Below are 11,146 nucleotides of genomic sequence, written 5' to 3' on the forward strand. Positions count from 1 at the left end.
ATTACTATAGTCATTTACTACTATTTCTTTTGAACCTCTCCTAATCCACTAGTCCATTAGTCTATTCTTAATGAATATCAGGCAATTTTGATGACTGCTTGTTTATAGATAGAATACCTTCCTTTACAGGTTTTCAGCAATTCCTTGATAATCTTGAACTTTTGTTACACCACATGAATTTTGTTAATTTTATTTCTAGCTCTGTCAAATTGTTATTTGGTAGTTTGATTGGAAGGCACTGAATAAGCAATTTAATTTGGGTAGATCTGTCATTTTCATTATATTAGCTCAATCTAACCATGAGTAATTGAAGTCTTTCTAATTATTTAAATCTGATTTTATTTGTAAGAAACAATGTTTTGTAATTGTGTTCATACAGTTTCTGGGTTTGTCTTAGGAGGTAGATTCCCAAGTATTTTATATTGTTTGCAGTTACATTAAATGGAATTTCTTTTCTGTCTCTTTCCCTTAAGAATTTGTTTTTCATATTTAGAAATGCTGATAATTTATATAGGTTTATTCTATACCCTGCTACTTTGTTGAAGTTGTTAATTGTTTCAAGTATTTTTTAAGATGATTTTCTAGGGTTTTAAAAGTATATCAGCATAGAGTGAAAGTTTTGCTTCCTCATTGCCAATTCTAATTCCTTCAATATTTTTTTCCTTTCTTTTTGGTAAAGCTAACATTTCTAATGCTATACTGAACAGCAATGGTGATAATGAAGATACTTCTTATTGGAAGTGTTCCTAATGTATCCCCACTAAACATAATATTAATTGATTGTTTTAGATACATACTGCATAGTATTTTAAGGGAAACCTTCAGTTATTCCTAACTCTTTAGTGTTTTTAAGAGTAACAAATGGTGAAATTCATCAGATATTTTTTAGCATCTATCGAGAAAATCATGATATTTCTATTTTTTTGTTATTATGTTCAAATATGCAGAGAGTTTTCCTAATAGTGAAATATATATACCTGGTATAAATATTTGCTGTTATTTCTTTGCTAAAATTTTAGTTAAGATTTTTTTTTTACATTAGTGTTCATTACGGAGTTTTGTGTATAATTTTATTTGTTTTTGACTCTTCCTGGTTTAAATATCAACATCATATTGTGTCATAAAAGGAGCTTGGCAGAATTATTGTTCTCCTATATTTAAAAATAATTTATGTAGAATTAGAATTAACTGTTCTTTAACTGTTTGGTAGTGTTCAATTGTTTATCCATCTGAACCTGGACATCTTTTTACTTAGGATGTTTATTGATGGTTTCTTCATTTTCTTTTGTTCTGAAATGGGATTATTAAGGTATTTCATTTCTTCTTCTGTTAAACTGGGTAGTTTGTATTTTTGCAAATATTCATCCATTTCACTCAAGTTGTCAAATTTATTGACATAATAATTTTGGCAAATTTATTTGACAAAATATTTCCAAATTATCTCTTTAATTCACTCCTCATTGGTGGTGAGTTCACCCTTTGTATTTTTTTTTGTTTTTTGTTTTGTTTTTGCAAGGCAAATGGGGTTAAGTGGCTTGCCCAAGGCCACACAGCTAGGTAATTATTAAGTGTCTGAGACCAGATTTGAATCCAGGTACTCCTGAGTCCAAGGCCAGTGCTTTATCCACTATGCCACCTAGCCGCCCCTACCCTTTCTATTTATGATATTAGTCATTTGGTATTTTTCTTTCTTTTATTTAAAAAATAAAATAAAGATTTATCAATTTTACTGTTTTAATAAAATCAACAGTTTTATTTATTAGATCAATAATTTTCTTGCTTTCAATTTTATTAATCTCTCCTTTGACTTTTAGAATTTCTAATTTGAAATTTAATTGGGGATCATTATTTTTTTTGCTAGTTTTTTAATTGCATACCAAATTCATTGCTCTCCTCGTTCTCTATTTTATTCATATAAGATTTTAACTGCATCCCATAAATTTTGATGTGATACTGCATTGTTATCATTTTCTTAGATGAAGTGGTGAATATATCTTTGATTTGTTGTTGATCCATTTATTCTTTAAAACTAAGCTATTTAGGGGACAGCTAGTTGGTACAGTGGAGAAAGCATGATCCCTGAAGTCAGGAGGATCTGAGTAAAATCCAAGACACTTATTAATTGCCTAGCTGTGTGTCTTTGGGCAAGTCACTCTTAACCCTATTGACTTAAATTAAAAAAAGAACACTAAGCAATTTAGTTTCTGCTTAATTTTTGGTTTATCTTTTTATGGTCCTTTATTATATGTAATTTTTATCACACCATGATCTGCAAAACATGCATTATTATTTCTTCCTTTCTATATTTGATTGCAAGTTTTTTATGTCCTAAAACATGGCCAGTTTTGATATAGGTGCCATGTACTGTAGAGAATGAAGTATTTTCTTATCTATCCCCATTCAGTATTCTCCAGAGGTCTAAAATATCTAATTTGTCTAAGATTTTATTCACCTTCTTAACTTCTTCTTGTGGTTAGATTTATGTAAGTCTTATAGAAGGGAGTTGAGGTCCCCCATTATTAAAGTTTTCCCATCTATGTCTAATTGCAATTCCTTCAGCTTATTTTCTTACAATGTGAATGCTATTAACCACCTGATCCATATAAGTTTAATAATGAATTAACTTCATTTTCTATGACGCCTTTTTTTATAAGGTAATGGGGTTAAGTGGCTTGCCCAAGGCCACACAGCTAGGTAATTATTAAGTGTCTGAGGCCAGATTTGAACTCAGGTACTCCTGACTCCAGGGCTGATACTCTATCCACTGCACCAACTAGCTGCTTCTATGATGCCTTTTAAGAAGATATAGTTTCCTTCCTTATTCCTTTTAATGAAACCTATTTTTGCTTTTACTTTGTCTGAGACCAGGATCACTATCCCAGATTTTTTATTTTGACTGTAGCGTAATATAATTTGCTCCAACCTTTTAACTTTACCTGTGTTTATTGCTCTGTTTCAAATTTGTTTCCTGGAAACAACATATTGTAGGATTCTAATTTTAATACATTCTGCCATTCACATCTATTTTATAGGAGAGTTCATCACATTCATATTTACCATTAAGATTACTCCTTCTGATCTATCTTTCCCTAGAGGAAATAGGAGACGAAAGGGATGGGAGAAAGGAGAAAGCAGGAGGGGAGAGGGGTGGTAGAAGAAAGGGAAGATCATGGGAGAAGATAGTCAGATGCAATACAGTACTGAGGAGGGACAGGATTAAAGGAGAGAAAATAGAATATGTGGGGTGGGGGAAATAAAAAGATAGCTAGCAATAGCAACTGTGGGAAAAATTTTGAAGCAATTTCTCTGATGAATTTATATTCTTTAATGCTTTATTTTCACATTACTACAGTAATTTTGCTGTGAAAATAAATATAAACTCCCATCCACAAAAAGATAGGGAAACTTCAAGCAAAATAAAGTGAGAAAAAAATGTGTACTTCAGTCTATTAAGATAATATCTACTATTCTCTCTGGGATGGATTGCATTCCTTATAAGTCCATCAGAGAAGTTGCCTCAATATTTTTCTCAAAGTTGTTATGGTTAATTATATTTTCCTCCATTCTATTCCTCCTCACTCCTGTTTATTTCTGTCTTTCTCCTTTTACCCTGTCCTTCCTCAGAAATGTGTTGTACCTGACTCCCTTCTCCCACACTCTTTTGAGTATGTAAATAATTTCCTCTCTGAGCCATTTCTAATGTGAATGAAGCTTACTCATTTCTCCTCAACTTTCCCCCTTCCACTCCACTGCAAAAGTTTTTTTGTGACTCTTTTACATGAAATATCTTAGGCCAATCTACCTCTCTTTTTCCTTTCTTCCACTATATTCCTTTTTCACCCATTGACTGAATCTTCATAATTATATTATACCATTATATTCACCTCCTTTCTATGTTTGGCTATATATACTCCTTCTACCTATTCTTATAAATAAAAAATTTCAAATGAGCTATCAGTCTTCCAACGATGCAGGACTACAGGCAGTTCAGCATCATTAAATTTCTCATGATTTACCCTTTCTTGTCCACCCTCTCTATGATTCACTTGAGTCCTGTATTTGAAGATCAAACTTTATGTTCAACTCTGGTCATTGCAACAGGAAGGTTAGAAAGTTCCCTATTTCATTGAATATCCATCTTTACCCTAAAAGAGGATATTCAGCTTTGCTGGATAACTGATTCTTGGTTGTAATCCAAGCTCTTTTGCCTTCTGGAATATCATATTCTAAGTCTTATGACCTCTTAATGTAGACATTGCCAACTCCTCTGTAATACTGAGTGTAGTACCACAGTAATTGTTTTTTTTTCTTTCTAGCCCTTTACAGTATTTTCTCTTTGACTTGAGAGTTCTGAAATTGATTTAAATATTCTAGGAAGCAATATTTTTTTTGGGGGGTCTCTTTCAGAAGGTGATCAGTGGATTCCTTCAATTGCTATTTTTCCTCTCTGCTTCTAGGATATCAGGACAATTTTGTGAATTTTTTTTTCTTCAAAAATGAAGGCTAGGCTCTTTTCCTCATCATGACTTTCAGGTAGTCCATATTTTTTAAATTATTTCTTCTGGATCTATTTTCCAGGTCAGTTGTTTTTCCCATTGAGATATTTCACATTTTCTTCTGGTTTATTCATTCTTTTGATTTTGTTTTATTGTTTCTTGATTTCTCATAAAATCCATCAGCTTCCCTGAGTTCCTTTCTACATTTGAAGGAGTTATTATCTTCAAAGGGCTTTTTTTTTCTCCTTTTCCATCTGACCAGTTCTACTTTTTAAGGTGTTCTCCTCAATGACCTTTCAGATTTTTGTTCCATTTGACCTAAATTGGTTTTCAACGTGTAATTTTCTTCACTATTTTTTTGTGTTCTTTAACCAAGCTGCTAACTTGGTTTTCTTGATTTTCCCACATTGCTCTAATTTCTCTTCCCAATTTTTCCTCTCCTTACTTGTTTTTCAATGTCTTTTTGAGCTTTTCCATAACCTGAGACCAATTCCTGTTTTCTTGGAGTCATTGGATATAGAAGCTTTGTCTTTGTCATCTTCTGAGTGTATATTTTGGTCCTCCATGGAATCAAAGTGATTTTCTATGGTCAGATTTTTTTTCCTGTTGTTTGTACATTTCCCCAGCCTATGACCTGATTTTAACATACTTCCAAAGCTATGGGGGCTTTTGGGGACCTCTCCCTCCAAGACCTCAAATCCTCAAATGTCTTATGAGAGTTTCAGACTGCCCTACTGGACTGTGTTCTGGTCTGGAGCAGTGAGGAGGGTCCTTGCTCCCCTATGACAAAATGGAGTTCCAGGATGTGACCTGGATCTGTGTATGGACAAAACTGAATAATCCTGCCCTAGGAATAGCAGACAGACCTCAGCAGTCTCTCTTGACTCCCTTACCATCTGTGGACTGAGAGCTCTGGAAGCAGCTGCTGTGTAGCTACTAAGGTTCCTGCAGAAGGACTTCCCTGAATCTTATACTAGTTTAAGCTCCAAGGTCACTCTGGTGCAGCAGAGTTATCCCCCTGACCCTCCAAGCCATCCCAGGTGATACCTGAGCTAAGAGGTCTGGAAACTGTTCCTGATACCACAGATCCAGAAGTCCCATGGGCTGTTCCTGGAAAGCTAGAACTGGTTTGTTTGAACAGAGGACAGCTGCAGTCAAGATTACAATTCTTTCCAACTCCAGTCCCAATGAAATAGATCTTTCCTGCAAATCTACTAAGTTGCCTTGGGCTGGAAAATTGTTTCATTTAGTCTTTCTCTGGGTTCTGCCCCTCTAAATTTGATTAGGTTCATAATTTTATGGGGAAGATTTTCTGAGAAATCCTACCTCCACGCCATCATCTTGACTCCACCCCATATGATAAAGAATGCTATCTAGTGCTCCCCTAGAAAAAGATGACTAATTCTGTATTTCCCTCCATGCTTTCACCATTCATACATTTCTCTTTCTTTTTCTCTTATTCCTCCTCAGCAATGTTTTACTGCCTTTCTCCTTTAAATTTTCTTTTAAATTTCAACTTTTACTTTTTCTTTCACTTTTACCTTTGCATTCACTTTTATCATCTCATTCTTCCTCTTTCTTTCCCTTTTCCCTCGTTTTCCCTATAGGATAGGATAGACTTTTAAACCCAAATGGGAATGTATTTTATTCATTCTCTGAATCAAATCTATTGAGAGGAGGATTTACTCACTGACACCCTCCCTTCTTTCCCACTAATATAAAGAATCTTTGAGTCTCTTTATCTCTTGTTATTTATCCATTTATGTCTAGCTTTCTTCTAGTATACTCCTTTTTTAATGTTTTTGTTTTTAACTCTATTTACAACCCTTTAGTCAAAATATACTCCTTTTATCTATCCTGATAGAAGTACTATTCTCAATGGCTGATTGATTGATAAGTAGCATTGCTTTATAGTTACTAAGTACCCTGCCCTCTTCTGTCTCGTAAGAAATACATTTCTCAAGAGTCATAAATCACATCAAAATATATTCACTTTATACCTTACACCCTTTTCAAGTACCCTCCATGGACACATAAATCTCACGAACCAAAGCAATATGCAAAGCCAAATGATTTCATGTTTTATAAACTGCCCTCCAAGGACACTTGCTCCAATTGTTACCAAAGCATCAAGCAAAGAAAAATCTCTTCAAGATGTTTTCATGTCCAAGGACCTTTAAATGGACTCTCTCCCTCCTTCTCTAAAGTACTTCAACCATAGCCTTACAACACTCCTAAACCTCTGTCCCTTTCACATCACAACCATGGTACTGAAACTCTCCTTAACTAAAGTATGGATTAAGGCAAGAACCTAATCTCTTTATGTCCAACCCTTCTAAGTAGACTTTCACTCTCTTACCCTATTGTACTACAACACTCCTTCACTAAGGAATCTAGTAAAGTCATTTATGTATAGAGCATCTAAGTAATATAAGTACTGGTTCACCCTAAAGGTCTTTCTTATGAATTATACATTAGTGCATGGTAGACCCTGGCACAGGATCACCCAGCAGAGAATGCCTTCATCAGAGACAGTGCTGAGCTCTCTAAGATAGAATTAAAGTGCCTCAAAGGAAATGTGAGATATATAAGTTTAGAGTAAAGTACCCTAGGTCTTCCCTTGGACTATTTGTACCAGACTCATGGTAGAGCATTCTGAGCTCATATTGGTATGATCAGCCACAGTCAAACATTATAATTTTTCTCAAAGTGCTGCCATTTTGTTTTTTTTAATAATGAGTGACATGAACCAACCATACCCATGTCCTCTAAGTACAATCCCTTCAATTATATTCAATTTTCTGTTCATTTCTGGTCTTTTTATCAGAAAATTTTGAAAGGCTTCTATTCTCTAGAAGAATATGCTGCATTTTCTAAGGCAAAAAATTCTTGGTTGCAATCCAAGGTCCTTTTCGCTATGGAAATATCATATTGCAGGTCCTTTGGTTCTTTAATTTTGATGCTGGTAAGTATTGTGTAATTCTGATTGTTCTTCCTTGATATAAGTTGCTTCTGTTTCTCTGCTTGCAGTATTTTCTCTTTTATTTGGGAATTCTGAAATTTGGCTATCATAATCCTTGAAAATTTTATCTTGGGGTCTCTTTCTGGAGGTGTTTTGTGTATTCTTTCAAGAATTTTTTTTTTATCATCTAGTCCATTAGGACAGTTTTAACTGATAATTTCCTGAAGGATATTTTCCAGGATCTTTTTTTTATTACTTTCTAGTCCAATAATACGGAGAATATCTCCACTCAATCTATTTTCCAGGTCTTTTGCTTTTCCTAAAAAGCACTTAATGCTTTATTAAATTTTTTCAAACATTTGATTTTGCTTAATGGAATCTTGGTGTCTCATAGATTCACTAGTTTATATTTGTCCCATTCTAACTTTTAATGTTTTTATTTCCTTTAGGAGTTATGCTTATGATTCCTTTTCCATTTGGTCCATTTGACTTTTAGGTGAGTTGAATTCTTTTGCCAGTAAGTCAATTTTAATTTTTGATGACTTACACTCTCTTTTTTCCAGGTGGTTAAATTTCTTTTCTTTTCTTTCTTTTTTTTTTGCAAGGCAATGGGGTTAAGTGGCTTGCCCAAGGCCACACAGCTAGGTAATTATTAAGGGTCTGAGGTCAGATTTGAACTCAGGTACCCCTGACTCCAGGGCCAGTACTCTATCCACTGCGCCACCTAGCTGTCCCAGTTAATTTTCTTTTAAAGGAGTTCATTTCTTTGGTAATTTTTCTTAATTTTCCTAAATTGTTCTCATGTCTTTTTCTACTTTTCTTACTCTCTTCTTTGATTTTTAAAATCTTTTTTAAACTCTACATGAGATATTGGATTTGAGTCCAAATCATAAACTCCTTTGAGATATCCCATTTAGGAAATTTGGTTCTGCTTTTTTTCTTCTGAGATAGAGTTTTTATCATCTCTAACTAGTAGCTTTCTATAGCTACATTTTTCTTTTTTTTTCTTTTTTGCTCATTTTGATTGCTGAGGTTGGCTCCTGAGTATAGGGAGTATAGCACTAAGCTTTTTTGTGCTGGAACTAGGATCTGATCACTTGCCAAAATGTTGCCTATACATCGCAGGAATTGCCTGTTCAGAGGTTTGTTTGCTCTTTTATGTGCAGACTCTGCTTATATAGTGCTTTGTTCCCAACACAACCCTATATATTGCCCCAGTATTCCCAGGATTAAGACTTTGTCTAAAAATGGGACCTTCTCTGCTGACCTGCTATCTCACTGTAGGGACCTGGACTGCACTGTGGCTAGAAGCCTCCCACTAGCTTTCCTGCTCCCCTGTCTAGCTGGGCTTTACTTCCTCCTTTCTCCCAAAGAGACAGACCTTCACTGAGGATCCTCCATGATGTTGAAAAATTGCTCGTGGCATCTGTAGCTTTAATGTCTGTGTAGAGGCTCCAATTAATGTTGTGAAGGGAAAATCCTGAGGAGCATGCTAGCTTCACACCACCATTTTGGCTCCATCATAGAAATCTCAATAAATTCCAATCTAAATATAATCAGAATAAACTATCTCACTTACAATGCTGATAGTCCCAAATTTACATGAAAGGTCCTTAAAGACTAATTTTCTTTAGTTTTTAATGAAAGGAGAAAACTATATTCCAAAATAAGTTCAAAAAGGTTCCAGGATTTACACATAAAGGATGACCCATAGATAAATTAATAGACCAAAAAATATTCATCTATCAGATCTGTGGAAAAGGGATAAATTTATGAGCAAACAAACACATTATTAACTGTAAAATGAATGATTTTGACTATATTAAATGAAAAAGGTTTTGCATTAATAAAATCAATGCTGCCAAAATTAGAAGAAAACAGAAAGCTGGGAAACAATCTTCACAACTGGGAATTCTAACAAAGGTCTCATTTCTAAAATATTTAGAGAACTGTTTCAAATTTATAAGGTTGCAAATCATTCCCAAATTAATAAATAAATGGTCAAAGGTTATGAATAGACAGTTTTCAAATGAAGGAATTAAAGCTATATATAATCATGAAAATATGCTCCAAATTATTTATTTGAGAAATGAAAATTAAAATAACTTTGAGGCATCACCTCACACCTAACACTTTGGCTAAGATGACAAGAAAAGGAAAATTGATCAATGTTGGAAAGGTTGTGGGAAGATTGGGACATTAATGCATCATTGGTGGAGTTGTGGACTGATCCAATCATTCTAAAGAGTAAAATGGAGTTATGCTCAAAGAGCAATAAAATACCCATTTACCCAATTCCAATTCTAGGTCTATAACCAGAAGAAATCATTAAAAAAAATGGGAGAAATGCCACATGTCCCAAAATATTCATAACAGTTCATAGTGGCAAAAATTTGCAAATAATGGGGATGTCCATCAATTGGGGAATGGCTAAACAAATTATGGTACATGTATATTATGGAATACTATAGCTCTGTATGATACCATAAATGGCAGAACTCTAAAGAAGCATGGAATGAATTATAAAACCTGATGCTGAGTGAAAGGAGAAAAACCAAGAGAACAATGTACACATTAACAACAACATTGTGTGATGATTAATCCTGATAGAAGCAGCTCCTCTCAGCAATTCAGAGAGCTTGGACAACCCTATTAGACTGGCTGTGAACAATGCTATCCCGAGCCCAGGGAGGAAAATTAAAACAAAACAAAAAAATTCTTCAAAATCTATTGAACACTGCATACACTCTTTTTTAGGTTTTTTTGCAAGGCAAATGGGGTTATATGGCTTGCCCAAGGCCACACAGCTAGGTAAATATTAAGTGTCTGAGGCTGGATTTGAACTCAGGTACTCCTGACTCCAGGGCCAGTGCTCTATTCACTGCTCCACCTAGCCAACCCTGCATGCATTCACTTTAAAAATATATAAATCTCTTATGTATCTCTTTCCATTAATCCTAATTCCTCATACTGAAAATGCCCAATCTGCAAGCATATTTGACACAAATGTGTATGTACAGTATTAACTTGACTATTTGCTGCTGAGGGAAGGAGGATGGGAAGGGAGGGTGAAAGGAAATTTTGTAAATTTTATATTTTGATATATATATATTTGTATATATGCAAATGAATGATTATTGTGTTTGTATTAATAAAATATATTTCTAAAAATGAAATATCAATAAAAAATAAATGAAAAAGTAATTCAACAAAACTAAATAAACCACAGAAACAAGTATGGCATTACTTTAACCCCAATTCTGCAAAGAAAGGAGCAAAAATGAATTTTATACTTCTTTGTGATCACACAATATAGTCAAATACTATTCAGTTGTTATTTGCTTTTGTGTGTGTGTGTGTGTGTGTGTGTGTGTGTGTGTGTGTGTGTACAATTTTCTTTCCATTTTTGGATCATCATGAGCATTAGTTTACTTGTCCTGCTTCCTTCACTTCTCATAATTTCATGTTTTCCTATATTTTTCTTTCTACTTCTTATCATTTCTTATTACATAATATAATGTTATTACATTTACAATTTTTTATCCATTGTCCAATTGATTGTGCACTTTGGTTTTAGTTCTTTGCTTCCACCAAAAAAAGTTAACATATGTGCGTGTTAATATATATATATATGTATATATATGTGTATATATATATATATATATATATATATATATATATATATATA

The sequence above is a fragment of the Macrotis lagotis genome, chromosome 6 (genome assembly GCF_037893015.1).
Source record: "Macrotis lagotis isolate mMagLag1 chromosome 6, bilby.v1.9.chrom.fasta, whole genome shotgun sequence".
Classification (NCBI taxonomy): domain Eukaryota; kingdom Metazoa; phylum Chordata; class Mammalia; order Peramelemorphia; family Peramelidae; genus Macrotis; species Macrotis lagotis.